The sequence below is a fragment of the Perissodus microlepis genome, chromosome 3 (assembly GCF_051167445.1).
Source record: "Perissodus microlepis isolate ML-2025 ecotype Zambia chromosome 3, ASM5116744v1, whole genome shotgun sequence".
Taxonomy (NCBI): domain Eukaryota; kingdom Metazoa; phylum Chordata; class Actinopteri; order Cichliformes; family Cichlidae; genus Perissodus; species Perissodus microlepis.
This window is the reverse complement of record NC_140463.1, coordinates 46,882,420-46,902,066: the sequence shown is the minus strand read 5'-3', so window position 1 is coordinate 46,902,066 and position 19,647 is coordinate 46,882,420.

Below are 19,647 nucleotides of genomic sequence, written 5' to 3'. Positions count from 1 at the left end.
AGTCACAGTCTTTTGCAGCTCGCCTCAAACGTGTACAAAATTGTTGCACAGTCTCACCTGGTGTTTGGGACAATTTGTGGAAAGTTTGGCGTGCGTATGCTGCATTCACTTGAGGAACAAAATAAGTGTTGAGTGCAGTCACCGCAGCGGTGTAATCCATCGCCTCTCCCGTCTGTGGTAGAGTGGAGAAGACGTCCTGCACGTCCTGTCCGGCCATGTGCAGTAGAAGAGCGCGTCTCCGCTGTCTGATCGCGGCTGTAGCATCATCCGTCAAAATAAGACCTTTCCCATAAGCAAACAACTCGAAGGATGTTAACCAGCGCGTCCATCTCGCGTAGCTGGATCAGTGTAGCAGGCGAACGGTTGAATACCCGACTTTTCCATGTTAGCCCACAAGTTTTCGCTAACACCGTGCCACCGCTGGGTCTACTTCTCACAAAAACAAATTCAGGTCCGTGTCGTCCTCGTCGCCATTGTTGTGTGCCCACCTTATTACTAAATTAGGCAGAGCACTCTGAATTGAATCAGGACATAAAGCACGGTCTTTATGTTGCTTTATTGAACACTGTCCATCTTACAACTAGCCACTTAACGGGGCTTCCTCCGGACAACAACATCCGGTTCAAAGGTCATCACCTTAAGACATAGCCATATCAATACATGACAGAAAGAAACATTTAAAGATGCCGAGGAGCAGCTCAACAAAACCTTAAAAGAGCTGAAGGCAAAAGAAAAGCAAGCCGAGGACAGGAGGGGATTCTGGAGCAGACTGCTGAGAAAGAACTGACCCAGCAGCATCTTCCTCCTTCCCCCTCTCTCAACCTTTCTTTCACAAAAATCCCCCCAAACTTTACTTGGGACGTTTGTTTGTTTTTTAAAAACTCTATTCTGAATACATGTACTGACATACAAAAATAAAATTGCCATAACTTGACCTCATGTTGCCTGCTTCTTTTCTTGTGTGTCTGTGGATGTAAAACAGTAACACACTTTCTGCTCTGTGTGTTTTTAATTGTAAATAAATGCAATATATCTTCATTTTAAAAACTTCTGCTCTAAATCTTTTTTGAGCAAAATGCTTTTTTTGCCCCTTCCTGATTTCTTATGTTTTAACATGTTTGTTACATTTACATGTTTCCCATTTCAAGTGTTAACACAGATGGTCAGAGACAGAGGTTTGGACAGCTCTTTCCCTTTATTTGTATTTATTCAGGTTATTTTTATACTCAAAAATCCATCCACAAGCTCCAACGCGTCCAGAACTCTGCTGCCTGTATCATCACCAGGACCCCTTCTATCCACCACATCACTCCTGTCCTGCAGCAGCTTCACTGGCTCCCGGTCAAATATCGCATCAATTTCAAAATACTCTTGCACACATTTAAGGCTATTCATCATCTCTCCCCTCCATATCTCTCTGATCTGGTTAAGATCACCGCCCCATCTGGTTGTCTCAGATCTACTTCTTCCCTTTCACTCTCCGTCCCCTCCCCCCGTCTTGCCACCATGGGGAGCAGGGCTTTCAGCTGCTCTGCTCCACGACTCTGGAATTCCCGACCTCCTGATTTAAGAAACATCTCTTCCTTCTCTCTCTTTAAGTCCCAACTCAAAACTCACTTGTTCAAAATAGCTTATCCCACATAACCTCTCCACTCTGCTCTTTTATTAGTTTATGTCTTATGCTTTTACCATTGTGTGAACTGCTTGCTTTTATGTTGCTTTTTCTTCTAATGTGTACAGTGACCTTGAGTGTTTTGAAAGGCACTTTCAAATAAAATGTATTATTATTATCTTTGAAATATCTCAGTGTGACACTGATACTGTACATGAGTGTGGTAGGTTTTGAAAACAGCATCAGCAGAGTACACAGCAAAGGGGAAAGGAACAATTGTTCCTTTCAAATTTTAGACAAAACATCCAATCCTGGATCATATCCATATCCACTTAGGATTGAGTGATCCAAATACACCACATTGTGACAATAACCACGGCATAGCAGCTGATGAGCAGCAGATAGATACTGCTCATGGCACCACTGGTGCAACTAGACTTGCAGTCAAGACCGCCTAAACCAAGACCAAGACCAGAGGGTATCGAGACCAAGACAAGACTAAGAACAAGTCGAGACGAAGTCGAGACGAGACCAAGACCAAGACAGACAAAAAAGTCTTTAAACTGCAGCCAGATGCTGCTTCGTTTACGGGTGTCAGGCATATTTATGTGTTTTTGCTTTCGCACAGCCCTCCTCACCACTGTCTACTGTCTCACTCACTTACTGAGAGGACAGACGCACCCTCCACTTGACTGTCGCGAAATGCAGATCCAAAAGCAACAACATGGCAGGTCAAGAGACAACAGCAGTATCCTGAGCAGCGAGGGGTCCAGCAGCAACAGCAGTATGTGCAAAAGGCATCAGCAAGGAGAAAACACCATCATCATGACTGGATGGATGGAGATGCAATGGACTGCTGCAAGGGGGGAGACGAGACTTCAGTGGAAGGAGGGGGAGGAGACATGGAAGAATGCTGTTGTTTAGTGTGGGAGATCAAATTGGGCTAAGGAACCTGGGGAGGAAAAGCGACTGCCTTTGAGTGGAGAATTGAAAAGTGTCTGAAACACTGCAAGGAGGAGAGGCACACAAAAATCACACACACAAACAGAAAATGCATTAATCCTATTAAGACATATTCACATGCAATGAAGACCAGATAACATCTTAAGCATGCCTTTCTGTTTTATCATCTTGTCCAGTTCACTTAGTGGGATGAGAGGTGATATGTAAACTAGTGGACTAGTATTATGTTAGGAAAGATGATTGAATGATAGCAGGTGTAAACAGAATGCTGTAGAGAGGGTTTAAAATGGGTGGCACTAATAGATTCTGGGTTCTGATGTGTGGGGGAGGTTTTACCATGACACACACCTGCTTACATGGGAAGAAACTCATTATCTAATAGAACAGCAGTGTTATGTGGTGTGTGTGGCTGATGGATGAATGTTTTGGGGATTTATCTGGCTGAGGCATTTTCTTTTGTTACCAAGTTGAACCTGCCAATTAGTTTTGGTTTGAATTACCCTTCCAAGATGAAGAGCATGCTTAGATATGTCCTAACTAGGCCTTCCTGTCTGTTTGTTTGTTTACTTTCACAGTGCACTGAAAGTTTTGTTTGGTCATGCAACACGCAGCACCTGTACATAAAAGGCCAAAGCAGACTGTACTTCCTCAGAAGGCTGAGGTCCTTCAACATCTGCAGGAAGCTCCTGAGGATGTTTTATCAGTCGGTGGTTGCAGGAGTACTGTTCTATGCTGTGGTGTGCTGGGGGAGCAGCACAGCAAAGGACTCATCCAGGCTGGAAAAACCAATCAGGAAGGCTGGCTCTGTGGTCGGCATGAAGCTGGACACTTTGGTGACAGTGGCAGAGAAAAGGACATTAAAGAAACTGATGGACATTATGGAAAATGCTGGGCATCCTCTGCACGTGCTCGTAAATAATCAGAGGAGCCTATTCAGCGACAGGTTGCTTCTCTCAAAGTCAAGAACCAACAGGCTTAAAAACTCCTTTGTCCCACACGCCATCAAACTGTTTAACTCCTCGTTGGAGGGGAGAGGGAGGGGAGACAGGAGGACAAAGGCGAGTGGGAACAACTGAGCTGTAGTGCCTTTTCACTGTGCAATATTTGCAATATTTTTTTATATTTGACCTTTTTTGTGGGGCAAATAATATTGACACCAGTCATTTTGAGTATTTCTGAAATGATTCTGTTGTTGTGTACAAAATATTGAAAAAAAATTAAGCTACAGGGAAATCCTCTGGTTGAAAATCCTGTTTAAAAAAGCACTTGGGACAATTGTGTTGGTGACAGCTTTTGTTATAATATCAATAATATTTCTATGAATATGGGATACTGTTACATGTTTGCATAGACTTTTGTGGAATATGGAGACACTCCTGGCATTATATGAGCAAAGTGAGACTCATTTTTTAGGGTTGGTGGAGATGAGTGTGAAGATCCAAACAATCCCTGTCAGTGATGGAGAAGCTTTGATGAAAATATTTGGTAAAAAGTTCACCAGCATGAAGGAAATGAAGTTTCAAACTTTCCTTAGGAGGAGCCCAGCACGCCTGCTTAAAGAAACGTAAGTGTGGTGATGTGGATGCTTGCAGCGACTGCTGTATAGAGGCCATCCTGCTACACATGAAACACATCAGAGTCATAATTGTTATTTTAGTCACGTGTTTGTTTATTATCCTTATTGTTTTATCTGGGACTGTTTGCAGACATCTCAGAGAGAGGAGACACCAGCATCTGAACAGAGACTCAAACCAGCAACCTGCAGCTCCCTGCTTGGCTGCTCCAGTTTTCTCCTCACTCATGTTGCCCACCAGTGATTTCTAGCTGCCCACCCACACAGCAGGCTAGAATATGCGCTGAGCCTCAGCACCCAATACCTGGACATGTTTTCTTTATTAAACAATGAACCAGACCCCAAAAAGTAAACAGCTGTTATTGCTAGGCAACGGGAGCAGCATTTGGAGATGCAGCACCTGACATTCCTGACCATGTGGGCGGAGCATGCATGAAATGGAATGTTCAGTAGAACTGTGCAACACAAGCACTTAGTTACAGCATGTTTCATTGTATCCAGACACAGCTAGAGACACATCTACAGCAGCATCTCTGTGCAGGACAAACGACAGTTGACGAAGGAACATCGAAAACTTCACTTCACTCCTCTACAAAACGTTGGTTCCTTTGTTTAAAAGGCCAAAATGAATGAAGGGAGATGGAGAAGAGGATCGGCGAGTGCTTCACCTCACAATACAGTACAGCTGATTCATTTTAAATTTCAAATGATACAGGCTGAAAATGTCAAATTAAAAGAAGAGGCAGAAAAATCAAGAGGAGAAGCTAAAAATTCAAAGTTTGAAACTGAAGTAGTATTGCAGGAATTACTGGATGTGGGTCTCAAACTTAAAGGAGAGAAGATGAGAAAACAACAGGCAGAAAACGAGAATGAAAACATGAAGAAAGAACTGTTGGAAGCTCAAAAAGCATTGGAGGAAGAGAAAAGCACAGCACAAGAAGCCAAAAATAAATATCAAACTGCAAAGAAGGAGGCAGGAAATGTGATGCAGGAATTACAGGAGGTGCAGGAAGCTTTTGAAGAGGAAAAAAGGAAAATGCAGTTGGAAACACAAGAAGCTGCAAATGTAATGGCTGAAGCTGAAACACTAAGGAAGGAATTACTGCATGTGAAGCAACAACTTGAAGAGGAGAAAAAATGTAAACACGAGGCAGAAAATGAGATTGAAAATATGAAGAAAGAATTGTTGGAAGCTCAAAAAGTGTTGGAGGAAGAGAAAATTAAAATACAGGAAGCAAAGAAAGAAATGGAAGATACAAAGAGTTACACTCAAAACATGAAGAAGGAACTGATGAAAGTGCAAGAGGAACTTGCAGAAGAGAAAATTGAGTTGAAGGTATTCAAGAAAGAAACGACGGTGAGCAAGAAAGGCTGCAAAGATGAACTTAAAGAAATACAAAAGCACAAAAAGGAAGCTAAAGAGCTCCTCAAACACAAAGGGAAACTGGCCAAACAGCAGCTGAAAGTGTTGTGTGCCCACCTTATTACTAAATTAGGCAGAGCACTCTGAATTGAATCAGGACATAAAGCACGGTCTTTATGTTGCTTTATTGAACACTGTCCATCTTACAACTAGCCACTTAACGGGGCTTCCTCCGGACAACAACATCCGGTTCAAAGGTCATCACCTTAAGACATAGCCATATCAATACATGACATCCCCCTTTTCCTTAGACTCAAACTTTAGTTGTAATAACTTTGATGTCTTTTTTTTTTTTCCAACATTGAACATTCTCTCTTGTCTTACTTTCTAACAATTATATTATCTAACTGTCTCACCACACATGTATCTTTCTTTTTTCAATATATACATGTCGACATACACATACGAACTTGAAACTTGCCAAATTTAAGGTACCTCTCCACCTTAACATATTATAGTTCATTTCACCACAAAATCACGAAACCTCTCGGGTATCTTTTTAGCCCTCTGTGATCTACTTGGTCTCTCTGGCCCCTGGGAGCCCTCTTGTGGTGTTGGAGTGAAGGTGTCAGTCTTTGTGGGTGTTTCACCTTCCTCCCTTTCAGGTATTGTGTCATAGTGTCCTTCTCTGGTCTCATTTGTCTCGTATTTCTTCACATGTGTGGTATTCCGGTGATAGCGAGCTCCTGTTGGTGATTCAATAATGACTTGGTTTCCAGTTCTGCTTACAATTTTGTGTGGTGTTGCGTTGAATGGTGTTGTAAACTTGTCCACTTTGTCTTGTTGAACCAGCACTGTGTCTCCCGAGTCAACTTTTGAATACTCAGCTCCCCTTCGTTCATCAGCATAAATCTTTGATTTTCCTTTCTGTTCAGCGTCTCTGTCACGCACGTCCAACTCCGTTGTTTTTGCCTCACTGATGCTCGGTAACTTTCCTCTCATTTTGCGGTTGAACAGGAGTTCTGCTGGACTTTTGCCCGTGGTTGGATGTTCAATGCTGCGATACACTGTTACATATTTTCTTAGCTCTCGCTTCCAGTCAAGTCCTTCGGCTTGTGCGATCCTGATTCTTTTCATCAATGATGCATTTTGACGTTCCACTTCTCCATTTGCTTGAGCCCATTTTGGTGTAGTTCTTATATGTTTGATTCCATTAGTTTCACAATATTCTCTGAACATCTCAGATTTGAACTGTGGGCCGTTATCAGATTTGATGGTAACTGATAGCCCATGTCTGCTAAATATACAGTCAATAGAGTCAATGACTTTTTCAGCAGTTGTAGATGACAGTACATCATACTCATAGTACCGACTGTAGTAATCTATCAGTACAAGTATTGAGTGGTTCGAAGGTAGCGGTCCCAGTAAGTCTACCGCCACATCTCGCCATGGTCCATCCGATAAAAGTGTGCTTCTCAGTGGTTCAGGTGGATCTGGTCTGGCTACTATTTGACATCCGTGACAAGCTTTACAAAACTTTTCTGCAGCTTTGTCCATCCCTGGCCACCAAACTTTTGTTCTGAGATGCTGTTTGGTTCCAACAATTCCTAAATGTCCTTCATGAGCTAGTGACAGTGCTTGAGCTCTGAGGTTTTCTGGCAATACAATGCGAGTTCCCCGCAAAACTATGTAGCCGATGACACACAGTTCATTTGCAATGGGTGCATATGTTTTGCATTTTTCAAAGTGTCCATTTTCAATAGCTCTTCGCACTTCTGTTAATTCTGAGTCTGTAGCAGAGGCTTCTTCAACCTCTCTTGTTGTGAGTGCTTTTGGAGTAGCATTCACTGCAACAAATCTCACATATTCTTCAGATTCATGCTTATGTATCTCTTTTGACGTGGTGTCAGACAGCAGTCTTGACAGTGAATCCGCAATGTTTTGTTTTCCCGCGATGTGCACTACTTTAAAGTCATATGGTTGCAGTCTGAGAACCCATCTTTCTATGCGTGCACAAGGTTTAGATTTCTGGCTGTATATGACCTCTAACGGCTTGTGGTCTGTGATTAGGTCAAACTTCCTGCCATACACATATGGATGTAGTCTCTCACATGCCCATACCAGTGCTAGGGCTTCTCTTTCTGTTTGAGAATATCTTCGCTCACAGTCTGTTAAACTCCGACTTACGTAGCACACTGGTACCTCTTCTCCGTTCTGTATTTGTATTAGCACTGCGCCCAAGCCTACAGGGCTTGCATCTGCTATGACTCTGGTTGGGGCTTCTTTGTCAAAATAGGCTAGGGTACCTGCTCTGGCTAACTCAGTCTTTAGTCTTTCAAATGCTTGCTTTTGTTCTGGCCCGAATGTAAACATAGTTTCTTTTCGAGTTAAACGTCTAAGTGGTTCAGAGAGTGTAGCAAACTGTGGTATGAACCTGCTACTGAAGCCTACCAGTCCAAGAAAGCTTCTCACCTCAGTAGCATTCTTCGGTTCTCGGGCTTCCACCACAGCTCTCACTCTTTCTTCAGTTGGGCCTATGCCTTTCTGTGTCAGCAGTATTCCCATGAACACGAGTCTGTCCATGTTGAACTGACACTTCTCTGAGTTTAGTGTCAGGCCACAGTCAGAGAGTCTCTTCATCACAGCATGCAGGCGTTTATCATGGGTTTCCTGGTCTGGCGCGTGTATGATTACGTCATCTGAAATGTTCTCAACTCCTTCAATGCCAGCTAGTGCATTGGCAATCTCATGCTGATATTGCTCACTAGCTGATGAGACTCCAAATATTAGCCTTTTGTACCGGTATACTCCGTTGTGCACTGCAAATGTAGTTATCTCTCTTGACTCCGGGGTAAGCTCTAGCTGATGGTATCCCCACTTGAGATCGAGTTTGGTGAAGATTGCAGAGCCGTTTAGTCCTTGCAAAATTTCATCCACAGTGGGTATGGGGTATCTTTCCCTGATTATTGCCTCATTTGCTTTTCTCATGTCTAAGCACATTCTGATATCTTTGTCACATTTCTTTGGGAGTACCACTACAGGATTTACCCAAGGTGTAGGTCCTTCTACGCGTTCTATAATGTCCATGTCGATTAGTTCATTGATCTTTTTCTCCACTGCATCCCTCAAATGATAAGGTATGCGCCTCAGTGGCTGTGCTACTGGTTTCACATTTGGATCAATGTACAGGCTGATCTGTTTGGTGTTTAGCTTTCCTACTCCTTTGAACACTTTTGGATACTTTTCTTTAAGAGTGTGCTTTAAATCTGTGACAGCCGCCACATTTTCACCTATTTTCAACACTCCTAACTTTATGGCAGTCTTTTTCCCCAGGAGTGGTTCACAATAAATTCAGCCTCTTCAGTCCTGTCACCAATCTTGATTTCACATCTGAATGCACCTTTAACCGTGAGTGCCTGTGCTGAGGAATATGCATATAAATTCCTCTGCTCTTTGGGTACATATGAGTGACATTTTATCTTTTCAGCTTTTAGCTTTTCCCATATGTTTTCTCCCATCACATTACTTGTAGCTCCAGAGTCAACTAACATTTTCAACTCTATTCCCCCAACAGAAAAGGTAAGTTTCTCAGGTACATTATCATCATTCACAGTAAATGCATAATCATCTTGTTCAACAGCATTCACATTTTGTTTCTTTTGTCTTTTTGTACGACACATTTTTGAAAAGTGGTCCTTACCATTACACTTGTGACATGTTTGTCCTCGTGCTGGGCATTTGGGATCTTTGCCCATGTGGTCAGTATATCCACACCTGTAACACTGTCTGTCTGTTTTATTATCATCTTTCATTTTTCCTTTTGGTCTGTTGTTCTTCTCTTTCTTTGCTGTAAAAATCCGGCTGACCGTGTCCTCTCCTTTCTTTTCCCCGGCGACGCTCATCGCCGCCATCTGCTCCTCCACGCGTTCACAGTGTGAAGCCACCTCCAACGTGCGAGTTAGAGTTAAGCCTGGACCCTCCTCAAGCAGCTTTCTCCGTACATATTCAGAAGTGCATTTACTCAGGATAGCGTCCCGTATCTGGTTATCATTGTCAGCTTGAAAGTCACAGTCTTTTGCAGCTCGCCTCAAACGTGTACAAAATTGTTGCACAGTCTCACCTGGTGTTTGGGACAATTTGTGGAAAGTTTGGCGTGCGTATGCTGCATTCACTTGAGGAACAAAATAAGTGTTGAGTGCAGTCACCGCAGCGGTGTAATCCATCGCCTCTCCCGTCTGTGGTAGAGTGGAGAAGACGTCCTGCACGTCCTGTCCGGCCATGTGCAGTAGAAGAGCGCGTCTCCGCTGTCTGATCGCGGCTGTAGCATCATCCGTCAAAATAAGACCTTTCCCATAAGCAAACAACTCGAAGGATGTTAACCAGCGCGTCCATCTCGCGTAGCTGGATCAGTGTAGCAGGCGAACGGTTGAATACCCGACTTTTCCATGTTAGCCCACAAGTTTTCGCTAACACCGTGCCACCGCTGGGTCTACTTCTCACAAAAACAAATTCAGGTCCGTGTCGTCCTCGTCGCCATTGTTGTGTGCCCACCTTATTACTAAATTAGGCAGAGCACTCTGAATTGAATCAGGACATAAAGCACGGTCTTTATGTTGCTTTATTGAACACTGTCCCTGCATGAGCGCGGGACAGACGGTCAGCAGAGTCTCCCTGAGCCTAGCATGGCTCTCAGTTAATACATGACAAAAGAAATCTGCCACCACAATTGTTAATGTTTACCTAACTGGGCTAAGACAAGTAAGACAATGACAAATAATTGCCATCACTGATCCCTTTATCTGTTTGCTTTAAACACAATTAATTTCTTTTACTGAATAGACATGTATATGAGATTCCTTTTGTCAGGTAATCATATCTTTGTTGTAGATGACTCAGTCTGCATTGTTTTAATCAAACAGAAAATTTCAAAGAAAAACTACTAGCAACAGCCAGTAGTGCCCCTCAGCCTCCCAGCAGATGTACCTATGTAATGAATTTCTATATCCTATGTCGCCATGTTCTCAAGTTATCAATTTACAAGATTTTCATAAAAATTTGACCTCAAGGTCAAGGTTACTGATTTTAAACCAATTATAGATACACCTGTGGTATCAGTTTGAAACTCCTACGTGCCTTCGTTCTCATGTTATTGCATTCACAACTTGGGTGGACAAGTTGCTTTTTATGTTTTAGGGTTATTGATATAAATTCTGTGTTTCTGTGAGAAATCTGATGTTAAATATTTATATTTCCATTTTTTTAAAGAGTGTATGATAACTAGTTTACTTAACTATCTGTTACTCTCAAATGTAAAGGATAATTAATCAAATTTTTAAAAAGTTGTGAATCTACTTCATGTTTCATGCTGCCTCCTGACTTCTTAGTGACAAAAAATACAGAGAAATTCAGGAAAACAAACTCAGGGAAACTACACCTCCTGCTGTCCAAATTTCAACAAGATTACAACAGTGTTGCATCTTTTTAATTGTTACTCTTTTTTAACTAAATTTTTATTAATTTTGAATCAGCAGTGATACATCCTACACTTCCTCTATTCAACTGTAACTACACAAAGCAGCCATGAATGTCCAGCACACGTGTGTGTGTGTGTGTGTGTGTGTGTGTGTGTGTGTGTGTGTAGGTGTGTGTGTGTGTGTGTGTGTGTGTGTGCGTGTGTGTGTGTGTGTGTGTGTGTGTGTGTGTAGAGAGAGAGTGAGCTCACAAAATTAGGTGGTGTTCTTCATTGTAACAGTAAAGGTAGTATGTAGTGTGTAATTTGTTCCATCAGACAGACATCATACACTCTCTGGATCCATATATCCATATGTGGGAGTTTCTGGTTTTAACCATCTGATAGTTATGCATTTTAGGGCTGCAGTGAGTCATATATTTAGCAGGCAAGTTTTGGCTTTGCAGTCAATATGTTCTGCAATCCTTCCCAACACTGCTACTGTAGGAATTAGTGGAATATTTACCTTGGAAAATGTCTTTGAGAGCATCAAATATCTGCCTCCAGAATACACAGAGTTTAGGGCAGAGCCACAATATGTAAGTATGGTTGGCAGAGTGTGTCCCACAGTTCCTCCAGCATGAACTCAGATGTGTTGGACCCATCTTAGCAGTTATTTCTGGTGTTCTGTAGAATCTGGTACATTAATGCCCCCTTTATTTTGGGCAACTGCAGGGTTTTGAGTCTAATTCTAGGCCGCTGTTTAGTCTACATGAAGTTAGAAATTCTTCAATACAGCTTGGACTCTCCACCATTTGACCCTTAGAACTGAAGAAGCTTCTCGGATGAGAGGTGAAACGTCTTCAAGTAACTCAAAGAAGTCCAGACGCTTTTCTTTCCAAGCTCCTTAGACTACGATGACCTGGATGACTGAGAACCTTCACAGACTTCTCCACACTTTAAATGCGCTCTAATGATGGGAACGTGTGGTAACATTTAGTCTTAACTGAAATAACATATTGCATCTATAAATGTGATTAAAATGTTTACCAAAGACTAACGTTTTTCATTCAGAACAAACAGCATATTTCAGGTTAGGGCTGCACAACTATTTTGTCCAATATTTTTTTTTTTTGTGTCCCGTTTGGATCTTTAGCCATCAGAATTGTTGTCTTAAGGCCAAGAAAGATGCCAAGCGGATTTATTTTACCAAGTGGATCATCATGGCCTTGCCATATTGGTCCATTTGATTGACCTTTATTATAATTATGAATTTATTTTATTTTCGGTTGCTACAAACGGGACAGACATGACTGGGGGATAGGACAGGGAGAAAGAATGAAAGAAAGAGAGGGAGAGAAAGAAAACCAGAGGGGAGAAGAGACGGTGAGAAAGGGGGAAGAAAGAAAGAAAAACTAACAAAACACCTGGATCACCTGTATGGAGAAAAAAAACAGAAGAGAAAGCAAACAAAAAAAGAGCAACATAAGAAAAACAGCACCATCACAATAAACTAGCTAGCAGTAGATAACAGTAGATACTAAATATTAAACGATATTGTGCAGCACGCAAGATAGACAGCGCACAATGTGCTTTGAGGCAGCAGCCAAGAAAGGTGTAGTCCACGTCTGTGAACACCCGTGTGTACACCTGTGTGCATACCTGTGTGGATCAGCACGCTTGTATTCCAAAGGTTTCTCCATGTAACGATCTGCTAGGGAGTGTGGGGAGCCATAGCCCCGTCCCCCAGGGTATGAAGCAGGTATGGAGGAGATCCAGGCCCCAGATATCCAGAGGCCCCAGTGTACAAGGACCCGAGGAGGACCACCAAAAAGGGGGGGGGAACCGTGCCACCCTCCTGGGAAGAGCTGAGTAGAGCCCCAAACGAGAGGTCACCCAGCAGCTACGGAGCAGAGGCCAGAGGGGGTTGCAGTGGCGTGCCCGCGGGCTCTGCCAGCAGCCAGTTGTGCCAGAGAGGACCGAGCTTCAGGCCCAGAGGCCAGAGGCCTGAGGGCATCCCAACCCCCGGAAGGGGCCCAGCCGGGCCACAGGCGCCAGGCCCCGCCAATCGGCCACCAGGAGTGAGCCGGTACATACATGAGCGCCCAGCCCCAGACGACAAGGACCACCAACACACCAACTGAGGGCATCAGCCACCGGCAGGGAGTGTGGTGAGGGGAGATAGGCCTCCGTACTTTGGAGGGCCTGAGATGTACCCAGAGAGGTTGAGTCTAAGACCCAACCTGACATATAGACACAGACGAACAGGCGCACGCGGACACAAACGTGCATTCCCACCCCATATGCACAACCAAATACTCGGCACTCACCCAACATGTAGACAGACACAAATAGACACTGCACAGACAGTCGCACTCCCCAAACATACTCTATATCCCAGGTCCAGGTACCCCCGCCCCCAGAGGGGCAAGCCGCACCTAGACCCAGGAGATGTAACCCTTCTCTCTGGGGTGGAGTCAAGCGGACCACCTCCTTATCTGCAGTAGCAGGGAGGCCCCGCATCCCAGACCCCAGTCTGACGGCCAGCACCTCCTCCCAGCCCCCCAGCCCTGACGGCTAACAGAACCGGGGTGAGTGAAGACCCCAAACCTCCCTACGCCTGCTCATGGTTCCTGCTTCCTCTCAGAGAGAAGCACGGCTCTTCCCGAAAACCCTCAGTGTCTATATGCATTTAAAATTGAAGGTAGGGCACCAGCGCCAGGGGTGGGTTGGAATACACCGACCATCCTCTGGATGCTGTAAAACGTGCACACCCCCAAGGCCCTATATGTATGTGTTATGTGAGAGTGTGAGTAATGTGGATGTCTGGGTTGCAGAATAAAATTGAGGCACAGGCGGCCAGAAGGGGACAGAGGGGGAGTGCCTCCCCTGCACCTTGGTGACATACCTGCACCCCAAGCCCTGCGTGTGTGGGTGGGTGTGGTAGAGCGGGAATAGGGAGGCAGCTGAGGATGGGGAGGGAAGAAAGGGAGGGGCAAGCGGCCCCTCCCTGGGGCGAGCTCCCCCGCTGACCCCAGTAGGCACCCCCACACTCTGGAACCTATTTTGTCCAATATTAAAATGACAGTTGTTTGTCACAATTATTCACAGATTGTAGTGGCAAAATGTGTTTTGATTGCACTGTCGTGTCAGAATACTGCTTTCACCTTTACTTTGTGCTACACTCATGTTAATGAATCTTCATAAATTAATGTTTGCAAACACAAAATATAAAGTTTTCCACTCTGTTATTTGTACCTGCACAATAGATGTGAATAAAACTCAAACCTATATGAGCTCCTTCTCTGTTTCCCTGCAACATTTTGTATACATCTAACTTTTTGCCACATGACTAACCTTCTGATGTGTTTACAGTAAATGTATTTGATATTAGCTTATTTTGTAACTTTTAGTGGGCCTATGCAATGTTCCCTCTAAGCTGCGCACGTGCTCAATTGCGCACTGCTGGCACAGTCTCTGCGCACAGAAATTCTGCGTTGCGCACAAAAAAAATCTAACCTGAATTGAAATTAAAATTAATACTTTAACAATTCTGTTTTGCAGTGTTAGTCAGTAAGTGACTGGCTGCTCCCATATGGGAACGATGCCACCTTATCCCATAGTCCAGCCAATGATGCGTATATGCGCAGCCAATCAACCTTGTTGACAGGCTATGACAGCGTCCTTATGTGCCGACACCGGTGTTTTAGCGGGCAAAGCGGCGTGGCTGATGTGGAGTGAAGCCACGTTACTGACAACGTGTACAACCATTGGAGATGTGAGCAGGACAGACGGAACAATTGACTGAAAAATTGGGGACTTTATACCAGTTTTTAAATTGTGTTGATCGGCCACGTAAAACCAGAGTTGTGATAAAAAAAAATATGCAATGTTTGGTTTTCTTCCTGAATACTGGTTGTTTATATTTACTGCAGGAAGAAACGGTTAAATCGGCGTTTTATAAGAAAAAAGTCTCGAAAGCGCTCTCCACCTGTGAGCAAAAACAAACCCCTCCCCCTCTGCCTTCCCTATTCGTCCAAAAAAGTACCATGTCGACCAATCAAAAAATGATATGGCAACGTGGCATCTAGTTGTTAAGAAACGAAATCTTGTGTAGTTAGTGTGTAGTTAGTGTGTAGTGTAGTCAATAGTTTTGTTGTGTGTGTCAGAACAATGAGGCGACTGCTGAATGCTACAGGTGTTACAGCAGTGATACATCTCCTGCTGTCAGGCCTGCAGGTATCAGGCTGTTGTTCTCCTTTATCTCATAGTGGACAGAAATTAATTTTTGGAGTGACACAAATAATTTGTGTGGCATCAGATTTGATGCAGAACAGCTGATTGTTCTGTAAATAGTTTGAAATGTTTATTTAAAAATGCCTTGGCTGCATTTAAAAAAATAGCTGCAAAAAACTTTGTTTGCCAAACTGAGTAACTTTTTTGAAGAAGTAACTATATAATTAATTGCTCCTCTAAGATCCATAAAATGACATGTGGTGTGCCCCAAGGGTCGGTTTTAGGCCCTGTACTTTTTAATTTGTATATGCTCCCTCTTGGCGGTGTCATCAGGAGGCATGGAGTGAACTTCCACAGTTACGCGGATGACACTCAGCTGTACATCTCCGTGTCTCCCGATGACACCAGACCAATGGATGCCCTTTTTAACTGTATTTTAGATATAAGATCTTGGATGGCAGAAAACTTTTTACAGCTTAACCAGGACAAAACTGAAGTTTTAATCATCGGTCCTGAGGCTCAGAGAGAGAAACTCTTGTCTAAATTACAGGCATTTTCACTATGTCCTTCACTACAAGTGAAAAACCTGGGTGTTATTTTTATCTCTGAGCTTGGTTTTATCCCACATATTAAACATGTAACCAAAATGGGATTTTATCATTTAAAGAATATAGCCAGAGTCCGCCCTATTCTCTCTCGGGCCAACACGGAGATGTTGATGCATGCTTTTATTAGCAGTCGCATTGATTACTGTAACGCCCTGCTCTCTGGTCTCCCCAAAAAGAATATATCACCCTTACAACTTTTACAAAACTGCAGCTCGTGTGCTGACGAAGACCAGAGGGCGGGCCCACATTACACCGGTTTTAGAATCGCTGCATTGGCTCCCCGTGTGTTTCAGGATCGATTTTAAAGTTCTTTTGTTGGTTTTTAAATGTCTTAATGGTCTTGGGCTTATCTCTCAGATCTGCTTTTACCATATGAACCCTCGCGGACCTTGAGGTCCTCTGGCACTGGCCTTTTGACTGTTCCCAAAGTCAGGACACATACTCACGGAGAGGCAGCTTTTCAGTGGTATGGTCCTCGTCTGTGGAACAGCCTGCCAGAGGAGCTCAGGGCCGCAGAGAACGTACATGTTTGTAAGAACAGGCTCAAGACCCACCTTTTTAATTTAGCTTTCACCTAACGTTTATTTATTTTATGCTTATGTATTCTATCCTGTTATTCTATTTATTAATTTAGGTTTTACCTAATATTTATTGATTTTATTCTTATTCATTTTTTATCTTCTTACTCTATTTCTATTTCTATTTCTATTGTATCCCGTTCTTATTTACTTTATCTTTTTACCCTGTATATATCCTATTGTGTCATATCTCCAGTGTTTCCTCGGAGGGGGCTCTCTGCACCGGAGCTGTGATCGACCGTGGCTGCTGGGGCTCTGGGGGTCCTCTCAGCCTGGCTGGGGGGCTTCTTTGCCTCCCTCCTGCTGTGTGCCCAGCCTGGAGGCTCCCGGTGCAGACGGCTCCCTGTGATAGTGTTTCCTCACTTGGCTCATGCGTACCCAGCCCAATTTTACTCTTTAAGTGTGCGTATGCGTGTGTGTGGGAGGGGGAGAGATGTGTGTATTCATGATCGTTTATGTTAATGAGAGTGTGGGGGGTTAGTTGGAGGGTGGGGTGGGCTGCTTTTAACCATGTAAAGCACTTTGTGCTACTTTTTTTGTATGAAAAGTGCTTTATAAATAAAGATTGATTGATTGATTAATTGATTGATTGATTGATTAATTGCCCAGCTTTGGTCATTATATACTGTATTTTGGAGACAGAGAGTTACAGACTCTCTCCCAGACCACAGACTCATAATACAAGTCAGAGCCTTATAAAAAAAAGAAAAGAAAGTTGTGTTTTCGAAATTGGAGTTCAAGTTATTTTTACTTCCAATAGTGTTAACATACTACACAGGTCATGAACAAGATTTCTTTTACATTTTCATTGTAAATGGGCTGAAGCAGTTCATTAAAAGTAGTCTAACATAAATGTAAACGCTGTAATTTGATTATTTTAATAAACCATGAAACTTGGATGGATTCGATGCCGGCGTGACCACAGTGCACACGTCTGATGTCGCTCACAGTGGTCCAAGGAACCGCTCAGGGAGTTTGTGTGTTCGCTCAGACACGTGAAAAATTAGAGGGAACATTGGGCCTCTGACATTCAATACCCAGTTATTAAAATGTTAAGTGTAAATCATCCGCAGCCCACAATAGCAGCTGAATTTACTACGATTTCAGATCTTTTTACACGTCAATAAGAAACCACCGATGTGTAAAACAGGCTGACAACAGAATGACGTAAACCACACTGCTGCAACTGTGCAGCTCTCAGGTTTTTCTATTGTTTCTCTGTGTGGCCAGCAGGGGGAGGTGTTTTGCTTAGTTTTTTCTTTTTTAAATATTAATGAAAACATTTTTCATGAAAGTTGCAAATTTGTTATCTGTTTTTATGACATTTTTCACTGTGGATTACAACAACATCAACATTAGAAAATGAAATACATTTATAGTAGGTGATCATTAATCACTATTATTGGCACTATTAAAGGGCCCCAAAAATCAAACTTTGCTTAGGGCACCACGGAGGGCCAACCCTTTTTACACTTCAATGATTGTACACAAAATACAATCATCCATCCTTCTATCTATTTTCTTCCGCTTATATAATTCAGCATCACAGGGAAGCTGGATCCCAGTTGTTTTTCACAGAGGGCCAAGCAGTGGAGGGAGCTGCTGACCTCCCAGCAATACATGTAAAAGCTTTATTTTATACTGACTCTGGTCATCTTTATCTATCATAAAAATTTGCTTCACGATCTGAAACACGTAAGTGTGGCAAATATGCAAATAGCTAAGAAATCAGGATGGGGTAAATCATTTCTCACTGCACTTCTGTTAGGCGACTGAATAAAAACACAAAGTCAGCAGTCTGGCTATGAATGTCTTTAATGTTTCCCAGATCAGAATCACATCAGGGTGTACGACCTCACCCCTGGCGCTGTTGCCCACCTCTCAATTTTAAATACACGTAGACATTGAGGGCTACCAGGAGGGGCTATGCGCTTACCTGCTGCTGAGTAATTGCATATGAGAGCATGAGGGTGGGAATGGATGTTTGTATCTGTGTGTGCCTGTTTGTCTGTGTCCATATGTCAGGTCGGGTATCAGACGCCACCTCTCTGGGGGCATCTCAGGCCCTCCAAGGTATGGAGGCCTATCTCCCCCCACCACTCCCCCTGCCAGTGGAAGACGCCTTCAGACATCGGTGCATTGGTGGTTCTTTGTGTCTGGGGATGGGCGTCCAGGTACTGCTTGTCGGGGCCTGGAGCCTGGGGCTCGCTCGGGCTCCTTCGGGGGTGGGGTGCCTTTGGCCTCTCAGCCTGGGGCTCGGTCACTCAGGCACAGCTGGCTGCCGGCGGAGCTCACGGGCACGTCACGTTTAAATCATGCTTTTTATCTGTTTTTGTTTTTTAATGTTCTGTAAAGAACTTGGGATCACCTTGTTGTTGAATTGTGCGATATAAATAAACTTGCCTTGCATTTTGGCTGCTACCTCAAAGCACACTGTGCGCTGTCGATCTTACGTGCTGCACAATAATATTCAATATTTAGTATTTACAGTTATATTCACATAGATCATCGCGATGATGTTGTTTATTATATTGCTCTCTTTTGTTTGCTTGTTTTCTCTTTTTTCTTTCTCAACAGGTGATCCAGGTGATTGATAGATGGATTTTTTGTCTGTTTGTTTTGTTGGCTTGGACAACTTCCTACCAGACCCGTGGAAGTGGAAGCTTCAGTGAAGAAAGATTCCTGCTCCCTGCCGTTCATTGGCTCAGCATTTTAAACCCCTAAAGGGTCACCTGGCCTGTAACTAAACAGGGCCAATAAAAAAAAAAAAATCACAAGAGTAATACAAACATTTCAGCCAGTTTATCTTAATACATTAACTTATTCTTGTGTACACAGTAGTTCATAAATAAATAATGTATATTATCAATAAAGATTGATCTAAACAGTTTAACTGCTATGTGCAGATAAAGGTTGCAAAGCTTTAAAACATTTGCTATCCAGCAAATATCAGTCAAACTCAACACAAAAGGTAACATAACAATGGTTCAAATTGTTTGGACCGGTGATCCAAATCAACTGGTGTTGGTCAAACAGATGTGTGGTAGACTTACTTTGAAGGAGCTGCTACCGACAAACCAGCAAATAAACACCAAATATTTCATCTGTGACATTTGTGAGGTTTCCTCAAACACACTCCGTCAGTCTTGTTGCTGTTGAACGACAAACTATTTAAAAATGTCGCGGGTTTACCTGGTCATATTCTCATTCACGGGGCGATCGCCAAAACAAAAGCAAACAATTAACACCACGCCGATGCTGTTCA